At 39.1% G+C, this 27,544-nt stretch overlaps 1 protein-coding gene across 4 annotated transcripts in view; it reads right to left on the reverse strand.

Annotated features, from left to right (window-relative positions):
• USP12 (ubiquitin specific peptidase 12) overlaps positions 1 to 27,544 on the reverse strand; it is a 111,216-nt gene that overhangs the window by 61,303 nt on the left and 22,369 nt on the right. Inside the window, exons 1-2 of one of the 4 annotated variants that reach the window (XM_063619263.1) lie at positions 24,499 to 24,580; positions 23,459 to 23,529 (exon numbers count right to left, since the gene is read on the reverse strand). The exons of 2 other annotated variants lie outside the window; for them this stretch is intronic. The gene's annotated coding sequence lies outside the window, so the exon portion shown is untranslated. Of the gene's footprint in view, positions 1 to 23,458; positions 23,530 to 24,498; positions 24,581 to 27,544 lie in introns of those variants that run through there. One more of the 4 variants, XM_063619261.1, reaches the window with a different exon arrangement.

Raw genomic sequence — 27,544 nt, forward strand, 5'->3', positions numbered from 1 at the left:
AGGGAACAGAGAGGTTCAGCTGCCAACACTAATGGAGAAGTTAGAACGTGTTGCTAACTCTGAGAGAAATGAAATATTGTACAACCAATTATCAAGCTCTAATAATCACATGATCAAGGGGCCTTTGCCTCTATTCCTCTCTATCACAGGTCTTCTGAAAACCATTTGTTCCACTGCAGGAAGAAACAGAAACAATATAATTTTGCCATCCAGTAGTGTCTATGTTTGTGTATACATTCTCCCACCTACCCTCCATATCACTCCTAAAAATCTTCAACCTGATAGCGAAGATTTCTGGCAAGTTTTCAAAAACTGAATTTCTTCCCAGAAGAAATTAAAAGTAGTTTACTTTCTCCTTCAACTGCCATCACAGAAGCACATATGTAACATATGAAACATGTAAATTTCTCATCTAATCAGTTCAGAAAAAATCCAATTCTATGATTAATCACTGGGCAAAAAACTGCAAATTTAAATTTACTCAGAGGACTCCACTTATGTAATAAAAAACAAGTTACATATCTGAATCAATATTATAATTCATTGCTAAATAACTAAGCCAATACCAACAGGCATGTAATTTTAACTTTCAAAAGTTCAAATGTCCACTAGAAACTCAATGTTCCTATTAGACATGTCAAAAAGCACAGTATTCCAATTATTTTATTCAGTATTTTCAATGAAAAGTTTCACCACATAATTCATGGCTAATGTGTTATAGAGAATATTTAGAAAGAACAAAAGAAGATTCGGATTTACCTTAAGTCTTTTAACTCAGTCAAGATATGGAAACATAAGATCACTGGATGCCAAAAAAACAAACAAACAAAAAACAAGCTTTTGATCTGTAAATGTTCACAATGAGACAATGAGCTACTGAAAGAAATCTCATTACTTCATCTCTGTTAGAAGTAACAGTAGTAATAATACTGGCTTTTCCAAGAACCACTCTGTCAAGCCTTCACATTTGGCTTAACAATAACATCAAAAGGAAAATTCTCAATATGACCAAACTCAGCATAACAACATACTTGAGTGCATGATGAAACTTTACAGATCCTACTTTCCTAACAATACAAAAAACTTTCAAAAAATTAATAAGATACTCTCATGGATAGCTAACATTTAAAACATAACTATATCTGAACTCCGTAACTGGCACCTTACCTAAGGCAAAAAGGGTGGACAAGATGTGTTTTTTCGGCATCTTCACATTGTCTTCAATGCAGGGATTCACCCACTTTGGTGAACAAATTACAAGAATGTTTCATCAAGCTCTTTCTACCATATTCTTGATAATTTCTATATCTATTCCACCAAATAATGTTTCAGCTCTATAAAAAGCAAGGATCCCTGGATTGCCACCCTGTGTACCCTTCAGACACCTGACTTGGATAACAGATTTCTGTGATTATGCTCAATGAGAAAACCTGTGTTGATGCTTTTCCACTTATAAAAACATGAACACTTCTATTTTTCCCAACACCTGTTATAGTATAATAAAGTATCTGTAAAGTACCTACCACTCCTGAGAAGAAAATCACTATATAAATACAAGGTATTATTAAGTTCAAGTGAACCCAAAATCAACAAATTATATTATGGACTGACTCAGTTTATAGTAACGGAGTTCATACTCCAGATTCCATATGCGGACTCCAACTCACCCTAATAAAAAGCAAATTATCATCAAACTTACATAGTTTTATCAAATACTCGGAATCTTCCATACACTTCAAATAAAAAAAGGTATTCATATTGTGAACTGCCTCAGAAAGAGTTCTTCATTCTTACCACAATAAGAAAGTGACCTGTAGCTCTTTCTGTGTCACTGAGACAACAGGAGTATTATATTAAACCAGAGTTAAGTGGAAAGAACAAAACAGCATCTCTGTCAGTCCTGTTTTCTAGACCTCGATTCCCCTGACCTATAAAATGTGGTTCTCTCTTACCATTTTCCAGCTATAAAACTGTGGAAGAACTGAAAACAACTTTTAAGTTCTGCAAAAATAAAAACCATTCTTAGTAACCACACCATCAACAGCTCATAAAATGACAGTGTCACTCTAAAGATATGCGTAGGCCAGGTGCAGTGGTTCACGCCCATAATACCAGCACTTTGGGAAGTCAGAGCAGGAGGACTGCTTAAGTCCTGGAGTTCTAGAGAAGGCTGGGCAACATGGCAAGACCCTGTCTCTACAGAGTATGTTGTGGAGCACGCCTATAGTCCCAGCTGCTCGGGAGGCTGAGGCAGGAGGAGCTATTAAGCCCAGGAGATCGAGGCTGCAGTGAACTATGACCTGGGCGACAGAGTGAGACCCTATCTCTTAATAATAATAATAGAAAATAAAAATAAATGTATGCATAATTTTTGTGAAGGATGTTAGAGAAATGCTGCAAAGAACTTTATTCCATTAATGTAGTTTCAGTGTCTTCAACAACAAGAAAGCACCACTGTTTGATAAATGGTGGGGAAGTAGAAAAGAACTGGCTGCAACTGGCATGAAGTATAGTCACATCCAAAACATACGAGTGGAGTGACCAACATGAAAAATGGCAGAAAGCTCCCAGGGTTAGTCCTTCCACCAAAACCATTAAGCTGAAAAATACATCAGAATCAACTATTCTGAACCTTAGAACCTAATCAGACATTAAACACCCAGGGCAGTGGTTGATGAAGGGAGAAGAGAGCACAGCATGCAAACCAGCTACTGTTCCCTACTCCTCAGCATCCCCAGAGGCGGGCACAGGACCACCTCCTAGAGCAGCTGCCTAGTAACAGGGCTGGCAGCGGGAACCTTGCCCTCAACAATTTAGGATTGTGCATTTTGCTCAGTCTGGCAGTAGCCTGGGGAAACAGCACAGATGCTTGCTTTTGTTTCTGTCCCCTTAGGCTGCAACCTTTCTTGTTTTTTTCCCTTTATTGAGGGGGATGGGGATCCAGACATTATACTAAATCTCTATCAAGTCATAGTTGTCCAGAGATAGTAAGACAGAAACTTCAGTGACCACACACAACAAGGAATACAGACTTTGTAAAACTGGTTTAGAAAAGTCATTATACAAATGGATGACTGCAAGCCTCAAAAAAGCAATCACTGAGGAGCTGGAGAATCTGATTTTCAGAGTCACCACATTACAACATTCAAACTGTTCAGTTCTCACACACATACACACACAAAAATCACAAAACATGCCAAAAAAAAAAAAAAGGAAAATATGGTGTATTTGCAGGAAAAAAGAATTTGACAGAAACCATCCCTGAGGAATTCCAGACACTGGAATGACTAGTCAAAGGTATTATTAAATCAATCGTATCAACAGTATCACACTGGGGTCCCAACACAAGAGCTGAGCACGCTTACTTCCCCATGACTACTAACATGGTTTTTTCAGTGAGTTACTTGTTGAAATCCCAAATTTCCTGGATGAGAACCATTTCTGCAGGGATCAAATGAGGCCAAATCACAAGTCCAAAAAGATCACACAAGTATCACAAGTCCAAAAGATTAGCTAATTCTTGAAGGCAACAACATTTAAATTCCACCACTTTGCTTCAGCAAGCCATGACGCTTAAAAACAAGGGCGTCAGAAAAATTCTGGATAAAAAGATCAGTTCATGAAAGTAAGGAAGGAATAGTGTTGTGCAGCTACAGAAATAACAAGAGCTGAATGACACTCAAAGTTTATGTGTGGCATTTTCAAAATGCAGTAAAATTCATTTTTTTAAAATAAACACAGATTTACATATGTTAAACACAATTTGAATACAAATTCAGAATGCAGGAAGCAATCAATATGGGAACTTGAGTGTGGGTACATTACAAAGAAGAAAGGTAAAAACTGGTAAGACACTTTAGCCATAGCAGGCCAGAAGGCTGCACAGGTGTGAAACCCTCCTGGTGAGAGGGTGAGCAGTGAGCAGTGAGCTCCACTACCACTTCTCAAACCACGTGACTCTGGGTGAGTCACTTTCTCAGTCTTAGTTTCCTCACCATATCATACAGGAAAATACCTACTCTGCCTACCTCGGGGTTATGGAAATCAAATAGTGGATGTGAAAGTGCTGTAAAACGTAAAGCATTATGTAAAGGTATGACTAGAAACATGAGTCATTTAGATTTTTCTAAGTAATCATTTTATCAGTGAGCAACGTGATGGAAACTTGCAGCAGTAGAGTGAAGTACCTTGTTCAAGTACACTTGGTTTTGAAAGCTACTATGTAAATGGAAAAGAGACCACTCTTTAACCTATGTAAAAGTCTGAGGTTAGCTTCCTATGGACAGTTAAAATATCAGAACAAGCACCAAATCCCTTTCATATGCTTTGTATAAAACCTTTTATTTTATAAGTACTCTAAGTTCACAATCTAAAAATAATTCAAACTGTAAAGAGGGTATAAAACTCAAAGTATTATTCACCTCTCCCTCTCTTAAGGTTCATTTCCCTGGAGACAATCCCCATTGACAGTTTTAGTTCTTCATGATGATTATCATAACTTTAAATAATATATTGCATGCCTCAGTCAACGGCTCTTAATTCTGTGCTTTTGCAAGAAGAGAAACTGACACACACACTACCTCCCCACTCTCCTTCCACAGGCCACCTCCTAATTTTTATTACGTGTCATTGGGTAGAGTATTGTTCTAGTGCTTCTACTGGTTCTACATCTAAATCTTTAGCTAGATTTACCAATTTTCATATAGCACATAAGAAATCCGGGCTATGAAACAAAAGGAAATAAGCACATTCACCTTTCCTGCTATCCCTCATTACCTCCACCTCCCAGCCACGTACTCATATATTCAGGGATTATAACATTTACATTTGCTCCTATAATTGTATCTTCCATGCTTTATCTTTGGTGTATTCAAAGAGCAATTAACTAGAAAGAGTAGATACTTGAAGGGTAGCTAATGTGTGCAAAGGAGATTGGCTTGTGAAGTGGAGAGGGGCCAGTAGAAATCTTAGTAACTTCAAACATGAAAATTTTAGTTACACGTGTGTTAAAAAATGTATAGGTTACTAGCAAACATAAACAAAATATCATTCCAATAAAAAGCAGTACAGGACGGCAAAAAAAAAAAAAAAAAAAAGCAAAGGAACAGAAATATAGCCCTCACCCATTAAATTACTGCCCCTCGAAGGAGACTCTTCCATGTTTCAATCTCTTGGTTGTCCTCAAGTGTCTGGAAATCCCTGGCTGGCTGCTCCGCTTTGTGAATGAAAGATGGTTAGTGTAAGTATCTCATGAGGGTTTCCTCTGCATTTGCGTAGGTCTGGCTGTCCTAAAAGATCGCTGGTTTCAAGTTCTGTGTGTGTGAGGAGCTGGTGGGCATGTTAACAAGAAGAGCAGTACTCTGAGAATAGGAATGTCCTTGTCCTGTGTCTGCTGTAAAAACCAAACTGCTATGAGCTCTTCTCTGCTCTCTCCACTCTCATGCTCTCCTCAGACAAAACATCACCCACTTTCTGGCAAGACCATGACTCTAGCCTTATCCTAAAGGTGAAAGCCTGGCATACCAGCTACTCTGAAGGGGACAGAAAGGAGGCTCCATTGAGCCAGCTATTCTGAATGAACTTCTTTAATTACCATGGTGATCGCAACACAGCCATGCTCCTACTATGAACTGTTGATTCCAAACTCAAGCTTCCACCAGGGCTCTCTCAAGAAGCCCAGGGTCAGCTGTTAACTAACACTTATTAATTATTCTCTCTCCTGCTGTAACTTTTTCTACTAGCTGTTGTCTCTCTAATCCTGTTTATTATCTTGCAATCCTCTAGGAATCCTCAAAAATATCTGATCCATTAATAACACAGTCTATCCTCTAGCTCTATTACAGTTCAATAAACTTAACGCAAACACCACACTTACCACACTCACATGACATCTTTCTGTTACTTCTATAAAAATTTTAGAAGAAATGGGTGTGCACAGGCTTAAACTGATCTCAGTATCCTTTATAACATAGTTTAACAAGAATAGTATTACTTCAAAGTAGTCTACTCTTCCCAGAATATAAATTATCATCTAAATTACGTAAAAAGCTTTGCTAATAAACATCTACAATACCATCCTGGCTAACACGGTGAAACCCTGTCTCTACTAAAAAATACAAAAAATCAGCCAGGCATGGTGGCAGGCACCTGTAGTCCCAGCTACTAGGGGGGCTGAGGTAGGAGAATGGCATGAACTCGGGAGGCGGAGCTTGCAGTGAGCCAATATCGTGCCACTGCAGTCCAGCCTGGGCGACAGAGCAAGACTCTGTCTCAAAAAAAGAAACTACAATAATGGGAGAAATAACTGGAGCTAAAATCTGATCGGAAACTCTCAGCGCATACCAAAGCAGGTTTCATTCACACCACTGTTCCAATAATAATCACCAACAATGTTTTCTTAAATACTACATATAGAAATGTAAAAAAAAAATTATATTCAGAAAAATGTCCTAATTTTATTCTAATTTATAAAGCAATATTTGGGGCTGGGAGTGGTGGCTCATGCCTGTAATCCCAACGCTTTGGGAGGTCAAGGCAATAGGATCACGTGAGCCCAGGAACTTGAGACCAGCCTGGGCAACATAGTGAAATCCCATCTCTAAATAAATAAAATAATAACATCAGCTGGGCGTGCCCATTAGGTGGTACATGCCTGTAGTCCTAACTACTTGAGAGCCTGAGGCAGGAGGATGGCTTGAGCCCAGGAGTTCAAGGCTGCAGTGAGCTATGATGATGCCACTGCACTCCAGCCTGGGTCACAGAGCAAGACCCTGTGAAAAATAAATGTTTAATTAGTCACACATTATGACTGAAATGTGTGACTGCCCTATAAATGAAAAAGACTAAAGAAGCTCTCTCTATAGGGTTACTAACAACTTATAGGACAGAATTTGGAGAAAGGTAGCATAAAAGAAAGTGTTTTGATCAAAAGCAGTTCAATTTCTAAAATTTCTCTATCACATTTGGCTTGCCATATAAGCTCATTTTCCATTATATTCTGAAAAGAGACACAGAAAAAAAGGGGAGAATAAGTCAGCAACTGAGAGGGTGGAAAAATAAAATTTCAATGAATTTCAAGGTGAGAAAACATACTTTGCCATGCCCACATAAAAGGTAAGCTTTCTCCCAAATCTGTCAGAAAAGAGAAGTTACTTTCTAATCAGGTCCCCTAAAGTCTTCCATATTACAAAATATACTCTCTCAATTACTTCATTTTGAACAACAAAGGGTTGTCCAAGGAAGCCTCATGAGCCTAAAACAACCTCAAATAAACAATTATGAGTGCCATTAAAGAAGAACTTGAACACTTTATTAATTATGCCTAGAGATTTGATGTCATGATTGTACAAGATAGATGTCATAATAAATAAGCCATCTTCAATCAGTTTTATAAAAAGACTAGGTCAATAATTAATGATCTATTAAGTGGGAATATTAGCAAACAAAAAAAAATTGTCAATATTATAGAAATGGAAATGCTATCCCAAGCCATACTCACTGACTGACACCATCAAAAATGAATTTTAAAGTGCTGTAAACAGATGTATACCTAAATGAAAGTAGACATGATCTAACTAAATGTTTCACAGATGCTGAAGATATCTATGAACAGTTCAAATAAAAATATATCCTAAAACGAGGCCAGGTGCCGTGGCTCATGTCTGTAATCCCAGCACTTTGGGAGGACGAGATGGGCAAATCCCTTGAGCCCAGAAGTTTGAGACCAGCCTGGGCAACATGGTGAAACCCCATTTCTACTAAAAAAAAAATACAAAAATTAGCTGGCATGGTGGAGTGCATCTATAGTCCCAGCTACTCAGGAAGCTGAGGTGGAAAAAATCAATACCTGAAGGCAGAGATTGCAGTGAGCCAAGACCACAAAACCTGGGCAATAAAGCAAGACCCTGTCTCAGATAAATAATCATAAAATGAAAACATTTAGAATTTATTTTGTTTGATCTCAAATCTCTATCGTAACAACATTTATAAATTTTTTTAAGTAAACTTTTAATTATATCTAAATCCCTAAACATTTATATACTCAAACGTTTAAATATTGGGTCTATGGAGGCCGGGCACGCTGGCTCACGCCTATAATCCCAGCACTTTCGGAGGCTGAGGCAGATGGATTACTTGAGGCCAGGAGTTCGAGACCAGCCTGGCCAACATGGTGAAACTCCATCTCTGCTAAAAATCCAAAAAACTTAGCCGGGCATGGTAGCACACGCCTGTAATCCCAGCTACTAGGGAGGCTGAGGCATGAAAATTGTTTGAACCAGGGTGGCAGAGGTTGCAGTATGCCCAGATTGTGCCACTGCACTCCAGCCTGGGTGACAGAGTGAGACTCTGTCTCAAAAAATAAATTAAATAAATATTAGTCTAAAGAATAAATTACAAATCTGCTATTATACATATGGGTATATAACTACATATAAACACTTACTGCCAGAAGCTAGCTAGGGAGGGGAGAAGGCAACAAAGAAGGAAAACATGCTTTTCTTTACTTCCCAAGTTGAATTTTAAAATATCCCATCCCAAAACGTATGAACTTTGTTTTAACAGGACTCATTTTACATAGAATTCAGGCAGCACCATGGGTTCTGCTGTAGGATTCTCAAATGATTCCTGCCCTGAGATCAAAATATTATTTTAAACAGACCCTAATTATCTGTCACACTGCTGGGAGTGGGAGAGTTAGGTGATTACAATAAAGTAAACCACTTTCCATGTTCTGTTTAACCCACTGCCTTCCTTTCAAAACAAACTGTGACTGTTAGAGAAGCACCAAAACTTCAAGGCTCCTAAGTCCAAGTCTACAACAAGAAGAAAACAGACCTTATTAAAGACCCTTGGCCGGGCGTGGTGCTCACGCCTGTAATTACCCAGCACTTTGGGAGGCTGAGGCAGGTGGATCACCTGAGGTCAGGAATTCGAGACAAGCCTGGCCAGCATGGTGAAACCCATCTCTACTAAAAATACAAAAATCAGCCGGGCATGGTGGTGCATGCCTGTAATCCCAGCTACTCGGGAGGCTGAAGCAGGAGAATTGCTTGAACCAGGAAGGCAGAGGTTGCAGTGAACCAAGATCACGCCACTGCACTCCAGTCTGGGCAACAAGAATGAAACTCCGCCTCAAATAAATAAATACATACCTACATACATACATACATACATACCCTTTAGGTAATTCAAAAAAGTGAAATTCTTCTTCAATGGAGAGAACAGATAGGTAACTTATCCTAGGTTAGTTTGTAGAGTCAACTCACATTAAATTAGAGAAGAGAGACTTTTCTGACTTCTAAGCGTATACTTATGTATAGCTTTCCAAATATGTACTAACTACCCACAAGGCATCACTAAGCTAAAACTTGAAATATGCATTATACGGTCCATATGCTCAGGGAGCATTCAGTATAAAAAAAGGAGAACCTAGATCAAACATATTAAAAAGGTAAAAATACAATATTTAAGTAATAAAATGATATTTGGGATTTGCCCCTAAAGAATCTGGGAAGGTTTAAGTTAGAGGGAGTGAAAAAGATACAACATTGGTCAAGAGATGTTTTTTGCGTTAACTAAAGCATGATAGGTACTTGGGGGTACCTAATACTATTTTGTCTACTTCAATATACATTTAAGTTTTCCCATAATAAAAAAACACTAGATATGGTTAAAGCAAAATACATGATTAACTGCCAAATAAGTGACAAATATAACTACTGCATTTGTTCAGAAAGAGACACCCCTTCACATTAGCTGATGTGTGCCAGTAGTCTTCCATATTATAAAATATATTCCCTCAATTCCTTCATTTTGAACAAAGGGTTGTCCAAGGAAGCCTCATGAGCCTAAAACAACCTCAAGTAAACAATAATTCTAGGTGTCATTAAAGAAGAACCTGAACATTTTAATTACGTTTAGAGATAGGTCATGATTATACATGATAGAAGTCATAATAAATCAGCCATCTTCAATCCGCTTTATAAAAAGACTCAGTTATCAATGATCTATTAAGTGGGGGTATTAGCAAACAAAAAAAACGTCAATATTATAGAAATGCATATGCTATCCCAAGCCACAGTACTCACTGTGCTCACCATCAAAAATGAATTTTAAAGTGCTGTAAATAGATAGATGTATACTTAAATGAAAGTAGACATGTTCTAACAAACTATACCAGATTTCACAAGAATAATCATAAGTAAGATACACTGATTAAACCTCAGTCAGAGACTTCTCACTGATAAGCTATTGTGAATGCAGTGCTGTGGTGGGCAGAAACTAAAGTGTTCCCCCGATCTCAACCCATGCCTTTGTATAATTGCCTCCCCTGAAATATGGGCAGGACCTGTGAATTGCTTCTAACCAGTAGAAAATGATGGAGGAGATGGGATGTCACTTCTGTGACTATGTGACATTATATAAGACTCCATACTGCTGGCAGACTTGCTCCCTGATTCCCTCATTGGCTTGGAAGGAGCAAGCTGCCGTGCTGAGAGGGCTTATGGAGAGGGCCACATGGCAAGGAACCGTAGGCGGCCTCTCAGCACTGAGGGCAGCTGCCAACTGGCAACCGGAAAAAGCCTAGAGCCTTCACTTAGTCTTCACAGCTGCAAGAAAACATTCAGCCAGCACCCTAAGTGAGCTTGAAAGCAGATCCATTACCAATTGCAACTGCAGATGTGACCTGAGCCCTGGCCAACACACTGAGTACAGCCTTGCAGAGGGCACGGCTTACCTACAACAGAAACTGTTATATAACATGAGTTCACTTAAGCTGCTAAATTTGTGATAATTTGTTACACAGCACAGAAGAATACTACTACCATCCATTTAACTATAAACTTTTGCTCCTATATGGCAAACATACTCCGAAAGGCTCGGAGCTGAGAGGCCGAAGAAAGTGGCTAATAAATCCAGTTTCTCAGAAAGAAAAAATTAACAGGGACTTATGAACAAGTCTATTAAAGGCCTGAAAATTCCAGGAAAGGCTCAGATGGTAAATTTATGAACAGAAGCAATGTCTTGGGCAGCTGAGATGGTGTATCCCCTGTATCACCCTCCAGAAATCACCCTTTACAGAGCAAGCTTTTAGGGCAAACACATGTGCAGCTTGACATGCCTCACACTTTCTTAGGAAACCTGTGACCACTGGAGAGGTTAGATAAGCACCTCCATGAGGCATTATCAATGCTACAGGCATTGTTTTTGACCTTGCTGCAGGAAAGCCTTGGTATGCAGGAGTCAAACACTGGTCATTATGACTGGTTTCACTTCAAGATGGTGTCACTCTTCCCATGTGACAGGCCGTTTTCCTACAATTTTTTTCATATTTTCAGTTTGAAAGCGCCACATTTGCTATGTTTCGGGTAGTGTTTGCCTTTTTAGTTATTCTACTATTACTCCCTTTGAGTTTAAAAGAAATATTAATTCTAGAATTCCAGGATACAACAGAGAAACCCATATTCACCCTATAACAGAGTGACCATGTGTCCCACTTTGCCAGAAACAGTTTGCACCAGTTGTCATGGCATAATTAATAGCACGCTTTTCCATTCCCAAAGTGTCCCAGTTTCAACAGTAAGGTGTATGATCATTCAGCCTTACAATCGCATCGTATCTATTAACCAGTATCTTTCCAAGGAAGATTCTTATTCTTTTTAGTTTGTTATTATTGCATCCATTTCTAATATCAGTAACATTTTGCTGGACTTTTCCCAGATTTATCATTTCTTTGGGAAACCAGTTCAACATACAGATCAAAGTACAATACCTAACACGCAGACACATTTAACAGAGCTTTCTATGTATCGATTCATACCTTACTCTTCATCTGAGTAATTAATTTCTATAATGCTGATATACCCTATATTCCTACAACTGTAATTTTCCTACAGCTTATGCTACATACTAGCATCAAATTGTTTTTTAAAATAGTCACTCTTGGCTGGGTGTGGTGGCTTATGCCTGTAATCCCAGCACTTTGGAAGGCGGAGGCGGGAGGATCACCTGAGGTCAGGAGTTTGAGACCAGCCTGGGCAACATGGTGAAACCCCATCTCTACTAAAAATACAAAAATCAGCTAGGCATGGGGCTGTGCGCCTGTGGTCCCAGCTACTCAGGAAGCTAAGGCAGGAGAATCGCTTGAACCTGGGAGGCTGAGGCTGCAGTGAGCCGAGATCGCGCCACTGCACTCCAGCCTGGGAGAAAGAGCAAGACTCCATCCCCCAAAAATAAAAATATAGTCACTCTTGTATAAACTGATAATGAAAATAGAGCTCTCCTACAGCAATTTCATACATGCAAGTCCCACCCTAAATTCTTTCATGTACAAATAAATGCAGGTGAAGTCACATACAAGTGCTAACATGTACTTGCCTAGACTGATTCACATATTTATTTTAAAAACATTTTCTTATACGGCTCATGTGTGCCAGGAACTATGCTAAGGACAGGTGATACAAAGTTATGACTTACCCTTACAGAAAAGGAAACAGAGGTTCTGCCTTTGTTGCTCACAGGCAATAAACAAGTGATAGTAAAAAAGGTGTTCTAACATACTTGTTTCTCAAAAAGGTTCTACTAATTACCCTCTAACAGAGTAAAATAAAAATTAAAACTGTACTCCCTACCTGCAAAATACATTACTATTGTACTTACATTAAAAATTACACTATGCAATATAAAAAGCTATTGACAAAGCTCATTTCAAGTTTCTCATCTAATGCAATTCTAATCCCCAAAATAGTTTTTTTCTACATGTTTTGAGTGGGGCATAATAAACAAAAAGACATAAAACTCATGCAATGTCCCCTGAAAGCACAGATGTTGTGTAGTGACTGGAGGGAGCAGAACAGTGGTTTCAGAAGTACTGATGACATTCTATTTCTTAATATTGGAGCTAGCTGCCTAGGTGTAGTTTGTCTGAAAACTCATTGAAGTTTACATTTATGTGAAGATTTTTATTTTCAATTCAGCACAGTTATGAAAACACAGTCAAAACTTTTAGAATATGAAATCTTAAATCTACATCAATAAGGAATATTAAGCAAAGAAGTATTTTTTCATGCTTCTATGCCTACAGGCACTATAGGGCACAATAACAATAGTGTAATAGTCTAGGTACCATTTATTAAGTGCCTAGGTTAGGCCAAGGACTCTACTAGGAACTTTATATACATCATGTACTCTCAAAATAACCTTATAAGATACTATCCTAATTTTATAAGTAACAAAACTGAAGTCTTCTCTGTAAGTCAGCACTTCGACTCCTAAACAGAGCAGAAATTTGATTAATGCTATTCTTTCTTCATATATAAAGCAATTTTAGATATAATAAATTCAAAGATTTTAACTTAAAATTCCAATTTTTCAAATTGCAAAATGTTCATTTGCTCTAACAAGAGATTAGAGTTGATAATTATGTCCAAGTCAGCTGACAATGATTCTCCAGCCAAAATGACACACTAAAACTAGAGTATTACTGAACTTCAGAAATATCACACAAGAATCTCTCTAAAGCCTTTTGTAGCTATTCCAATTAAAAAGATAGAAGATTCAAAGAAGAAAAAAACAACACTGAGGTTAATGTGATTTAAAATTTTCAGTGTGAAGTCACTTTTTTTTTTTTTTTGAGATGGAGTCTTGCTCTGTCACCAGGCTGGATTGCAGTGGCATAATCTCAGCTCACTGCAACTACCACCTCCCAGGTTCAAGCAATTCTTCTGCCCCAGCCTCCCAAGTAGCTGGGACTACAGATGCGCACCATCATGCCTGGCTAATCTTTGTATTTTTAGCGGAGACAGGTTTCACCATATTGGCCAGGCTGGTCTTGAACTCCTGACCTCAGGTGATCCACCCACCTCAGCCTCCCAAAGTGTTGGGATTATAGGCGTGAGCCACCACGCCCGGCCGTGAAGTCACTTTTTAAAACATTTCCTTGCTATGTCCACTAAGAGGAACGTATGATTAAAAACCGTGACACCTCTGTAGTAATGAGCACACATAGAGTCGGCATCTTGGTTTCTAAATACCATTCTCCACTAAAAGAAATCAAGACACTTTAGAATGTAAGGCTGGAGAAAGGAAGATACAAGATGATTCTATCTTATACCAAGAAGTTAGAAAGTGCTCAAAGAATGATAAAAACATGACAAACAAACACAAGAGCCAGCTTGAAGCTATTGGTCCCATCAGGAACAATTTGGGTATCAAAATCAGTAATAATGAGTCACATGAACAAAACAAAAGTCCATGCTACTCTAAAAAATACATGAATAGACAGAAAAGAAATATTTTTCTTGCAGCAGAATGCCAACTAAAACACAGAGAAGGAATGACAGTCCTACTACTAGTAGAGGTTGAGCATCCCTAATTTGAAAATCTGAACTCCAAAATGTTCCAAAATCTGACTTTTTGAGTGCTAACATAACACCACAACTGGAAAATTCCACACCTGATCTCAATTGATGAGGTGAAGTCAAAACACAATGAAAGAGGCTGGGCGTGGTAGCTCACGCCTGTAATCATGCACTTTGGGAGGCCAACAAAAATTAGTTGGGCGTGGTACATGATGGCGTGTGCCTGTAGTCCCAGCCACTTGTGAGGCTGAAGCAGGAGAACTGCCTGAACCCAGGAGGCAGAGGTTGCACTGGGCTGAGATCGTGCCACTACACTCCAGCCTGGGTGACAGAGCGAGACTCTGTCTCAAAAACACAGAGACACACACACACACAATGACAGTGAAGACAGTGAAAAGCCTGGCAGGCCAGTAAAAATGGTCTGCTAAAAAATGTATAACCTGAATCTAATCATGAAGAAAACAGCAGCCAAACCCAAACTGAGGAACGGTATACCAAACAATTAACTTGTACTTCTCAAAAATGTCCAAGTCGATAAAGACGAAAAAAGGCTGAAGAATAATGATCAAAAGACACTAAAAATATATGACAAATATAATGCACGATAATCTTTGATACTGGGCATTACTGAGATAACTGATTAAATTTTAAAAATATGCTGTGCATTAGATGACAGTATTGATTTTTTAAATTATACCATGTTTATGAAAGAGAATGTCCCTGTTATTGGGAAATGTGCACTTAAGTTTTTATGAATGTACACACAAATATACATTTGTCAAGCAAATTTAGCAAAATATAAACAATCAGTGGATTTGGGTAAAAGGTATTTGGGAACTTCTTGCATTATTCTTGCAATTTTTCTGTAAATTCAAGATATATCAAAAAAATTACAGTAGTCAGTTTGGAGGGGCTTCCACTGGCAAAATCAAGACTAATTTGAATATCACCAAAAAGAATGATTGTAATTTATTATCAAAAAACTGTAACACTGAATAAATAAAAATCTATCGTGACACAAAAAAGAAGTGGAAGAGGCCAGGTGCGGTGGCTGTTGCCTGTAATCCAAGCACTTTGGGAGGCCGCGGCAGGCTGATCACGAGGTCAGGAGATTGAGACCATCCTGACCAACATGGTGAAACCCCACCTCTACTAAAAATACAAAAATTAACTGGGCGTGGTGCCACATGCCTGTAGTCCCAGCTACTTGTGAGGCTGAGGCAGGAGAATCGCTTGAACTGGGGAGGCGGAGGTTGCCGTGAGCCAAGATCACATCATTGCACTCTAGCCTGGCAACAGTGAGACTCTGTCTCAAAAAAAAAAAAAAAGTGGAAGAACAATAAAGGAGTAGTCAGCTTGGACGGTTTCCACTGGCAAAATCGAGAATAATTTGAACATCATCAAAAAGAATGATTGTAATTGATTATCAAACAACTATAACACTGAATAAATAAAAATCCATCATGACACAAAAAAGAAGTAGAAGAACAATAAAGGGGAAAAACTCATTCACAGCATGGGTAGGGAGCAACACATTGATTCCTTGTTCTAAAAACTTGGCAACTGAAGACTTCATTACCTACTTTGTCTTTTCTGAAGAAATAATAGTTCAACGCCAGTTAACGAGAAAAAGTTCTTCTTTACAGAGGAATGCCTACCAATTAACATGAAAAAAACAACAGAATTCGAAAAATACCATTTTGCAAGACCCAATAAAGTAACTGTAAGTGCTCTAATAACCAATGGGTGTGCTGGAGAACAAGCTATTGGTCAACTGCCAAATGCCTCGGATTACATGGTAATTGCAAAGTGAAATATTTCCCTTATGATGAAGACATTGGTTCGTCTCCACTTGAATCAAATTATCAAATTCAGCATCACAGAGTAATACAACTGCCATCATGTTCCACATGATAACCTGCAATATGAAGAACACAGTATCACTTACAAATTATTCTTCGCCAAAAATGTTTACTCTCAGTCTAATCAAGCCTTTAGACCTAATTCCCACTTTATAGAAAATATAACGGATAGAAGAGCAAATTAAAAGACACTATGAAGAAATGTTCAGACAAATCCAGATAGTGTCATTCTGTGAGACAATCAGTCTTATCTGTTCAAAAAGTCAGAGGCAGTCCAGGCGCGGTGGCTCATGCCTATAATCCCAGCACTTTGGAAGGCCAAGTTGGGCAGATCACCTGAGCTCAGGAGTTCGAGACTAGCCTGGGCAACATGGTGAAACCCTGTCTCTACTAAGAACACGAAAATTAGCCAGGTATGGTGGCACATGACTATAGTCCCAGCTACTCAGGAGGCTGAGGTGGGAGGATCACTTCAGCCCAGGAGGCTGAAGTTGGAGCCAAGATTGCACCACTGCACTCCAGCCTGGGTAACAGAGTGAGACTCTGTCTCCCCAAAAAAAGTGTCAGACAAGTGTGTGGCTCACACCTGTAACCCCACTGCTTTGGGAGACCAAGGTGGAAGCATCACTTCAGCCCAGTTTGAGACCACCTGGGCAACACAGTGAGACCCCTACCTCTACAAAAAAATAAAGTATTAGCCAGGCATGGTGGTGCATACCTGTAATATTAGCTACTCAAGAGGCTGAGGCAGGATGATCACTTGAGCCCAGGAGGTCAAGACTGCAGTGAGCTATTAGTATTATCACACCACTGCACTCCAACCTAGGCAACAGAGCAAGACGCTCTTTAAAAAAAAAAAAAGAGGTGGTGGGTCAACTTGAGACTGATATATATTAAAAGAGACTAAAGACTAAGTATGAGAAATGTAAATATATTTAGCAAAGTAGATAAATTAAAATTTAAAAAGCAATAAAAGAGACTAAAGAGACATAACAATCAAAAGCATGAACCTAGATGGAATGACTGTGGTTCAAAAAAACAAAACAGAAAGACCACAGAAAACTTTTTTTTGGAAGTTTTCTTTTTTTTTAGAAATCGGTAGGAGCTGGGCACGGTGGTTCCTGCCTGTAATCCCAACACTTTGGGAGGTCTAGACAGGCAGATCCCTTAAGCCCAGGAGTTCGAGACCAGCCCGGGTAATAGGGCAAAATCCTGTCTCTACAAGAAAAAAAAAAAAAAAATCAGCCAGGCATGGTGGCATGTGCCTGTAATCCCAGCTACTCAGGAGGCGGAGGTGGAAGAATCACCTAAACCCAGGATGTTGAGGCTGCAGTGAACTAGGATCACACCACTGCATTCCAGTCTGGGCGACAGAGTGAGACCCTGCAGCAGAGGGGACTTGAACACAAGTCTTGGGCTCTGTATTAAATGCAGCCATCCCACTCTTCACTGAACCTCCTCCTTTCCTTCCAAATCCCAGGTCTCCTCAACTATAGAAGTGTAAGGTATTTCCCAGTGAGTTTCCTTCTTGAAGAATGACAGGTGGCAAAAAACATGAAATTCTGGACCACATTTTTCTCCAAATGGCAATGGTAGCTCCTAAGAATCAACTTTTCTCCATAATGTTGAACTATAGTAACAACAGTGCTAAAACACACCTTACCCATTTGGCCAAGAAATTAAACATTGTTTCCATGGAACATGAATAACAAGCTCCCAACAACTGGCTTTAAAAAATCATCTTTAGAAATCAATCAGTTAGGCTTCCTGCATAACAATTTTCTTCAAATGCCTGTTATTCCAGTTTAGTAGCTTTTCAGTTAGAAAGACATTTAATAATAACCTAAACTCAAACTAGCTCCCACATTAACTTCAATCTAAATTACTATGCTGAAGGAGTTCATTTAGAATCTGCTCATCACTGTGAAATATCATGATCTCAGGTTTAGTTCCCCTGCAATACTCATTTGTCACTTTTATAAAGGTCTAGTTGTCCCAAAGTCCCTTCTTTATCAACAAAAGTCTGTAATTCTATACCACAAAATTTTGTTATCAATAGAGAAAATGAGAAACAATGAAAAGAAATGTGTCTTGGTCCCCAAGAGGTTACAAAATGGAAGAAAAGCAAAAACAATCTTGAGAGTACTAGCCCTTATAATTAATGAAATTGTCTACAGAATAATGTTAAGAAAATATTTAATAATGATCCAGATTTTGTTTTAAAAATCACGTTTGCCATAAACAAACTGAGGGCACACTCACAACAATACCAGTTACAAGTAATTATTAATGGTTATAGGTGACTTTCAGTTTCTTCTTTACACCTTTTTACACATCACATTACACACTGACTATACTTTTTATAATCAATAAAACAATAAAATTTCTTTAAAAGTACCTATGTAACTAGGCCAGGCACAATGGCTCACCCCTGTAATCCCCACACTTTGGGAGGACAAGGCGGGTGGATCACTTAAGGTCAGGAGCTCGAAACCAGCCTGGCCAACATGGTGAAACCCTGTCTCTACTAAAAATACAAAAATTAGCCAGGTGTGGTGGTGGGCACCTATAGCCCCAGCTACTCGGGAGGCTGAGGCAGGAGAATTACTTGAACCCGTGAGGCAGAGGTTGCAGTGAGCCAAGATCACGCCACTGCACTACAGTCTGGGCAATAGAGCCAGACTCTATCTCAAAAAAAAGCACCTATGTAATAATGCACAGGGTTAAAGGCTAGGGGTGTAAGGTAGGCAGGGGAGTGAGCAGTTGTGGAGAGGATAGAATCAAGCAATTAGTTAACTACACCCACTTCTAGGAAATGTCAGCCATTATAGGATTAATGCAAAATTAACTTGTAAGTTCCACCACTGCAGAGCTCCAATGCTGGCTTATAAGTAGGTTTAGAGTTAGTTAAAAAGATACCTAAAATGAACCAATTGCTACTCCCCTTGAAAAAGTATGATTCCCTAATTTCCTACCTTGTTTCAGAAGGCACTTAAGATGGTAATATTCCTTTAATTCATCCGTTATGCGTTGAACTATGCACCCCCTCCTCTAAATAAAGATAAATTGAACTCCTAATCTTCAGTACTTCATAATGTAACCTGATTTAGAAATAGTCTTTACAAAGGTAATCAAGTTAAAATGAGGTCATGAAGGTGAGCCCTAATCCGGTATGACTGGCATCCTACTATTATGAAAAGGAGAAATTTGGACACAGACACACAGGGAAGACGTGAAGAGACACAGGGTAAAAAGGACCATCTACAAGCCAAGGATGCCTGAGGCTGCGGGAAGCAAGGAGCGAAGCCTGGGGCAGATGCTTCTCCAGCACCTTCAGAGAAGGCATCCTCCTGGTGAGATGCTGATTTTGGACTTCTGGAATCCAGAATTGTAAGATGATCAATTTCTGCTGTTTAAGCCATTCAGTTTACGGTATCTGTTAGGAAAGACCCTAGGAAACCAATACATCATGGTATAAACTCCACGCAGCCTACACCCTCAGAGCCACTGCCTTTTTAAAGAGCTAGCACTGCACAATTTTACATGTAGAATAATACCTAATCTAAGCAAAACACAACTCAGGAAAGGAATGCATACCACCATTTTATTTTAGTTTGTTTCCAATTTAGTTACAAATGTCTTCTATGAGAATGCTTGTAATATTTTATATTATCAGCTGAGACATAACAATTCTGGATTAATCTAAACATTCTAGCTAACAAAATTGGTACATTATAACTGAGGTGTCCAATTTTTTAAAAAATACTTAACTGAAAAATATAGGCAGTTAGCATAAACTAGAATTTAAGAATATATGTCATTTAAAAAAGAAAAAAAGTGTATGTCATAAACACAAAAACATCAACAAACAAGACACTTGATAACAAAAATGCCTAAAAGTCAAAGACAAAAAGATGCAGCAAGAAAAGAGGATGCATCACTTACAAGGGAAACTCCAGTTAAGACGCAAGGCTGACTTCTAAGAGAAACCCTGGTAGCTATGAGTCAGTGGGGTAACATATTCAAAGCGCTCAAAGAAAGGAAAAAAAAAATGTCAACCAAGAATGCTAAATCTGCCAATGCTTCCATCTAAATGTGAAATAAAGACTTTCCCATAAGGGCATGGTGGTTCACACCTGTAACCCCAGCACTTTGGGAGGCTGAGGACAGAGGGTCACTGGAGCCCAGTAGTTCAAGACCAGCTTAGGCAACACAAGGGGACACCAACTCTACAAAAAATTTAAAAATTAGCCAGGCCTGGTGGTGTCCACCTGTAGTCCCAAGCTGCTTAGGAGACTGAGGTGGGAGAATCACTTGGGCCCAAGAGGTTGAAGCTGCCGTGAGCTGTGACCACACTACTGCACTCCAGACTGGGCAACAGAGCGAGACCTATCTCAAAAAAAAAAAAGGCTTTTCTAAAACAAAAACCTAACAGAAGTTGTTCCTATGCTAACAGACATAGCTTACAAGAAGTACTAAAGAAAGTTGGCCGGGCACAGTGGCTCACGCTTGTAATCCCAGCACTTTGGGAGGCCGAGGCGGGCGGATCATGAGGTCAGGAGATCGAGACCACGGTGAAACCCCGTCTCTACTAAAAATACAAAAAAATTAGCCGGGCGTGGTGGCGGGCACCTGTAGTCCCAGCTACTCAGAGAGGCTGAGGCAAGAGAATGGCGTGAACCCGGGAGGTGGAGCTTGCAGTGAGCCAAGATTGCACCACCGCACTCCAGCCTGGGCGACAGAGCGAGACTCCGTCTCAGAAAAATAAATAAATAAATAAAATAAAGAAAGTTGTTCAGGCTAGAAGCAAGTGTTCTCAAACAGCAAGTAAAGTCCACATGAAAAAACATACAAGAGTACCTGTAACAGCAATTGTTAATTATAAAGAACACTATAAATGTATATTTTTCTTTCTTCTCTTAATTGATTTAAAAAGCAACTGTATAAAACTATATATATATATTATAGGCCAGGCATGGTGACTCACACCTGTAATGCCAGCACTTTGGGAGGCCGAGGCGGGCAGATCATGAGGTCAGCAGTTCAAGACCAGCCTGACCAACATAGTGAAACCCCGTCTCTACTAAAAATACAAAAACTAGCCAGGAGTGGTGGCAGGCACCTGTAATCCCAGCTACTCGGGAGGCTGAGGCAGGAGAATTGCCTGAACCCAGGAAGCGGAGGTTGCAGTGAGCCAAGATCATACCACTGTGCTCCAGCCAGGGTGACAGAGACTCCATCTCAAAAAAAAAAAAAAATATATATATATATATATAATATAAATAATAATTAATAACAGCACAAAAGAGGTAGGTTGAAATGAGTTAACATAAAATAGCATATCAACTGAATAAAAAAACCAGAATCACAGAATCATCTTAATACACACACACACACACACACACACACACACACAAATCAGGTGACAAAAATCCAACACCTTGTCATGATAAAAACACTCAACAGGACAGAAATAGAAAAGAATTCCTCTCTGAATACAATAAAAATTGTATTTACGGGCCAGATACAATGGCTCATGTCTGTAATCCCAATGCTTTGGGACACTGAGGAAGGCAGATCATTTGAGCTCAGGAGTTCAAGACCAGCCTGGGCAACATGGCGAGACCCCATCTCCACCAAAAATACAAAACATTAGCCGGGCGTCATGGCACATGCCTGTAGTCCCATCTACTCAGGGGACTGAAATGGAAGAATCGCTTTCACCCGGAAGGCAGGGGTTGTGGTAAGACAAGATCACAGCACTGCACTTCAGCCTGGGCAACAGAGCAATACCCTGTCTTAACAAAAGAAAAGGTTGATTTACAGAATTGAGAAAATAAAAGAGGAAAAGAGCTCCTCAATCTGACAAAAGGCATCTATAAAAAACTCACAGCTAATATCTTACTTAATAGCGAAAACACTGGATGCTTTTCCCCTAAGATTAGGAAAAAGACAAGAAAATTCCCTCTTAACTTCTATTCAATACTGTACCATAGGTTCTAGCCAGCAGTTAGAAAAACAGGCATCCAAATTTGAAAGGAAGAAGTAAACCTATCTTTATTTGTATGTAACATGATCTTATATATAGAAAACCCTAAAGAATCCACTAAAAAATTACTGCTAGAATAAATGAGTTCAGCAAGGTTGCAGGTTCTAAAATTAATACATAGCAATCAATTGTATTGATCTCATAAAACTGGAGTAGAATAGTGGTTACTAGAGTAGAGGCTGCAGATGTGGGGGGTGGGAGGAGCAGCCAAGGGGTGGTTAATGAATACGAAATGACAGCTCGATAGGAGGAATAAGTTCTAGTGTTCTACAGCAACAGTTCCCAACCTTTTTGGCATCAGGAACCAGTTTTGTGGAAGACAATTTTTCCATGGACTAGTGGGGGATGGTTTCAGGATGAAACTGTTCTCAGATCACCAGGCATTAGATTCTCATAAGGAATGTGCAACTTAGATCCCTCACATGCACGGCTCATAACAGGGTTCACGCTCCTGAGAATCTAATGCCGCCTACTGATCTGACAGGAGGCAAAGCTCAGGCAGTAATGCTGCTCGCTGGACACTCACCTTCTGCTGTACAGCCCGGTTCCTAACAGGCCACAGATCAGGGGTTGGAGATCCCTGTTCTACAGCACTGCAGGGTGACTATAATTAACAACAATTTATTGTATATTTTCAAATAGAGGAGCAGATTTTGAATATTCCCAACACAAAGAAATGATAAATGTTTGATGTGATGGATATGCTAATTCCCCAATTTGATCATTACACATTGTATACCTGTATCAAAATATCACACTGTATCCCACAAATATGTACAATTATATCAATTAAAATAAAGCAAAAAATTAATTGTATTTATATATGCTTGTCCTGAACAATCTGAAAATGAAAATAAGACAACTCCATTCACAGTAGCATTCAAAATGATTTAAATAAGTAGGAATCAATTTAACAATAAAAAGAGAAAGACATATAAAAGAGAAAAACATTTCAGAGTTTCAAAACTCTGAAAACTACAAAATATTACTAAAAGAAATGAAAGGAAATCTAAACACAGAGAAAAACATACCATGTTCACAGACTGGAAGACTTTAACACTTAAAATGACAATACTCCACAAACTGATCTACAGGCTCAATGAGATCTCCATCAGAATCCCAGCTAAGTTTATGGAAACCGATGAGCTGATTCTAAATTCATATGGAGGTCGGACCCAGTGGCTCACCTGTGTAATGATCACTTGAGTCCAGGAGAACGAGACTGCAATGAGCTATGACTGCAATCATGACAGTGGTACTGGCAGAGGCAAACACACAAATCAATGAATTAAAATTGAAGATCTAGAAACTCATACATCTCTGATCAACTGATTTTCAACAAGGGTGCCAACTCCAAACGAAAGAGAAAGAATAGTCTTTTTAACAACTGGCACTGGGACAAATGGATAGTCACGTGCAAAAGAATGAAGTTACCTTTACCTCAAACCATGTACAAAAGACTAACTCCAAACAAATCAAAGTAGTATATAAAAGAGCAACACCCAGAAAACTCTTAAAAGAAAACACTGGATTTGGCAAAGGATTGACATGGGATTTGGCAAAGGATTATAAAATATGACACCAAAAGCATGAACAACAAAAGAAGAAAATCAGGCCAGACGCTGTGGCTCACACCTGTAATCCCAGCACTTTGGGAGGCCGAGGTGGGCAGATCACTTGAGGCCAAGAGTTCAAGACAAGCCTGGACAACATGGCGAAACCCCACCTCTACTAAAAATACAAAAAAATTAGCTGGACGTGGTAGCGCGCAACTGTAATCCCAGCTACTTGGGAGCCTGAGGCACGAGAATCGTTTGAACACAGGAGGTGGAGGTTGCCATGAGCCAAGATCCAGCGACAAAGCAAGACTCTGTCTCCAAAAAAAAAAAAAGGAAAAGAGAAAAAAAATTAGAGAAGTTAGACTTCATCAAAATCAAAATTAAATTTTGTGCTTCAAATGGCACCATCAAGAAAACGAATAGACAACCCATAGCATGGGAGGAAATATTAGCAAATAACGTAACTAACAAGAAACTTGTATCCAGAATATATAAAGAACTCTTACAACAGGGCCAGGCAGGGTGGCTAATGCCTGTAATCCCAGTGCTTTGAGAGGACTAGGCAAGAGGATCCCGAGGGCCAGGAGTTCAAGACCAGCCTGGGCAAAACACAGCAAGAACCCATCTCTACGAAAAGTAAAAAATTAGCCAGGGATAGGGGCATGCACCTGTACTCCCAGCTACTCCGGAGGCTGAGGTGGGAGGATGACTTGAGACCAGGAGTTGCAAGGGATGATCATGTCACTACACTCCAGCCTGAATAACACAGCAAGATCCTGTCTTGAAAAAAACAAAAACAAAACAACAACAAAAAACTCTTACAACAATTAAAAGACAACTCAAAGAACAGCCAAAGAAAGCGAATGGATATTTTTCCACAGAAGATACACAAATGGCCAATAAGTACATAAAGAGGTGCTCAACATCATTACTCATCAGGCAATTGCAAATCAAAACCACAATGAGATGAGATACCACCTCACACCCAAAATGGAATGGCTACAATCAGAAAAGTCAGATAACAAGTACCAATGGGGATGCAGAGAAATGGAAACAGCCATACACTGTTGGCAGGAACATAAAATGGTGCATCTCCGGAAAACAGTCTGGTAGATCCTCAAAAGATTAAACAGCAATTCCACTCCAAAGTACAGACACATGGGAAAACAAAACATATGTCCATAAAAAGCTTGCCCCCACAATGTTTACAATAGTATTATTCATAATAGCCATAAGGTAGAAATGGCCCAAATGTCCATCAACGAACAAATAAAATGTAGTATATCCACACAATGGAACAATATTTGTCCATTAAAAGCAATGCAGTATTGATACATGTTACAACATAAATGAACCTTGAAAACATGCTAAGTAAAAGCAGCCAGTCCTAAAGACCATATACTCTCTGATTCCACATACTAAAGTCCAAAGCAGATAATTATATAAACACATAAAGTAAATCAGTGGTTGCCTGGGGAGGGAAAGGAAAGGAGGAGGAGAAAGATAATAGCTAAAGGGTATAAAGTATCTTTCAAGGTGATTAAAACTGACTGTGGTGATAAATGCAAAACTCTATCAATATACTAAAAGTCACTAAATTGCACACTTTAAATGAGTGAATTGTATGGTATGTGAATTATATCTCAATAAGGCTGTTTTAAGAAAAAAGAATATGTGCCGGGAGCGGTGGCTCACACCTGTAATCCCAGCATTTTGGGAGGCTGAGGCAGGCGGATCACAAGGTCAGGAGATAGAGACCATCCTGGCTAACACGGTGAAACCCCGTCTCTACTAAAAATACAAAAAATTATCTGGGCGTGGTAGCGGGCACCTGTAGTCCCAGCTTGCTCAGGAGGCTGAGGCAGGACAACGGCGTGAACCCGGGAGGCGATCGCACCACTGCACTCCAGCCTGGGTGACAGAGCGAGACTCCGTCTCAAAAAAACAAAAAAGAAAAGAAAAGAAAATAGAATATGTATGTTAACTTGGAGTCTTTTTGATGAATTGTTTATATTCAACATTTAAAGCTTAGTGTCCTGGCCGGGCGTGGTGGCTCACACCTGTAATCCCAGTACTCTGAGAGGCTGAGGCAGGCTGATCACCTGAGGTCAGGAGTTCGAGACTAGCCTGGCCAACATGGCGAAACCCTGTCTCTACTTAAAAATACAAAAATTAGCCAGGCGTGGTGGCAGGCGCCTGTAATCCCAGCTACTTGGGAGGCTGAGGCAGCAGAGTCACTTGAACCCAGGAGGCAGAGATTGCAGTAAGCCAAGATTGTGCCACTGCACTCCAGCCTAGGCAACAGAGTGAGACTCCATCTCAGAAAAAAATAAGTAAATAAATAAAGCTTAGTGTCCGAAACTCAAATTCACTTTTAAAGTCTTCAACATAAATTTTCTTTTTTAGATAAAACATATATAATATGCATACAAAAACATATAAAGTAATGAAATAGAAATATTTTCTAGTTTCAAATAAATATTTGAAATCTAGCAACAATAAACATGAAATCTATGAAATCTATCTGGTAACAATGAAATCTAGTAACAATAAACTCCAAAAATGGGAATGACAAGAGTGGATACATCACTTCCATAACAATAAAAAGCTGTGCTATCGTCCATTAATCGGTACATTAGAGTTACAGATCCTGTTAGTACTTGAGAATGAAATGTTCAATATTTTCCCTTCCACAAGTCACCCTCATGGAGCTCATACACCCACTTTTCTGATACTGTTCTGCTGGATGTGAATTTAAGTCTCATTTCCCCAAAAAGACATAACTTCCTTAAAAGTAAGAACCACTCATACCTAGCAGTTCACCTAGCATAGCCCATACACCAATATTTACTGGGTATTCTTTCCTGTCTTCCTTATCATGTCTCTTTTCTTAGCCTCTCTTGCTCTGTTGGTTTTCTTCAGACTTACAAGCAAAATGAGAAAAATGAAGTCTCTACAAGTCCGGGTTCTATGTTTCAACCTATTTCCCGTAAGTTTACTGAGGTATCAAATCTAAGTATGGCAGTCGTTTAATAACTACAAAACAAAAATATTTTGAGATCTGGCAATCCTCAAATTAGAGCTTCTTCTGATACTATCTTTAACCATTAAAAATCTATTTCACATCCCACAGAAATATCCGCATCTTTCCACTTTGCCTAAGAAAACGTGAGAGTTGCCCTTTTCTGCCCTTTCTTCCTTAGGAAGCACACAGCCTGAGCCCTTCTCTCTAAACCTCCAAGATTCTCTTTTAATGAAGCCAAACCATCATTTAAATTACTATGCTGTAAATATAAAAGGTTCGGATGTAATCTTAACATCCTAAAATATATTTTACATATGCTCTGTTGAGCAAGGGCATATAGCATAGGTTTTATTCATTTCATCCATTTTTGTAACCTCTCATGCTACCAAGCCTGTATTTACTTACTTATCAAAAGTTGTAAAAGTATTGGTAGCTAATTTTCCTAAATGTTCCACTGCATCTTTACTTTTCTCCTGCTGAGACTGGTAGGTGTGCTAACAGTACCTGAAGTAAAAATTCTTTCTGTTACTTCCAAAACTAGAACAGATAACCACATCTTAATGTTCACTTAGTACAAAAGGTGTATGTTTACAAATCCACTCAACTTCTTCCCATTATTTCACCACAACCCAAAATTCATTAAAGGCGTATCAGGAATTGATTTTCACCTCTAATACACTTTTTAAAGT

This window comes from Symphalangus syndactylus, chromosome 15, assembly GCF_028878055.3.
Source record: "Symphalangus syndactylus isolate Jambi chromosome 15, NHGRI_mSymSyn1-v2.1_pri, whole genome shotgun sequence".
Taxonomy (NCBI): Eukaryota; Metazoa; Chordata; class Mammalia; order Primates; family Hylobatidae; genus Symphalangus; species Symphalangus syndactylus.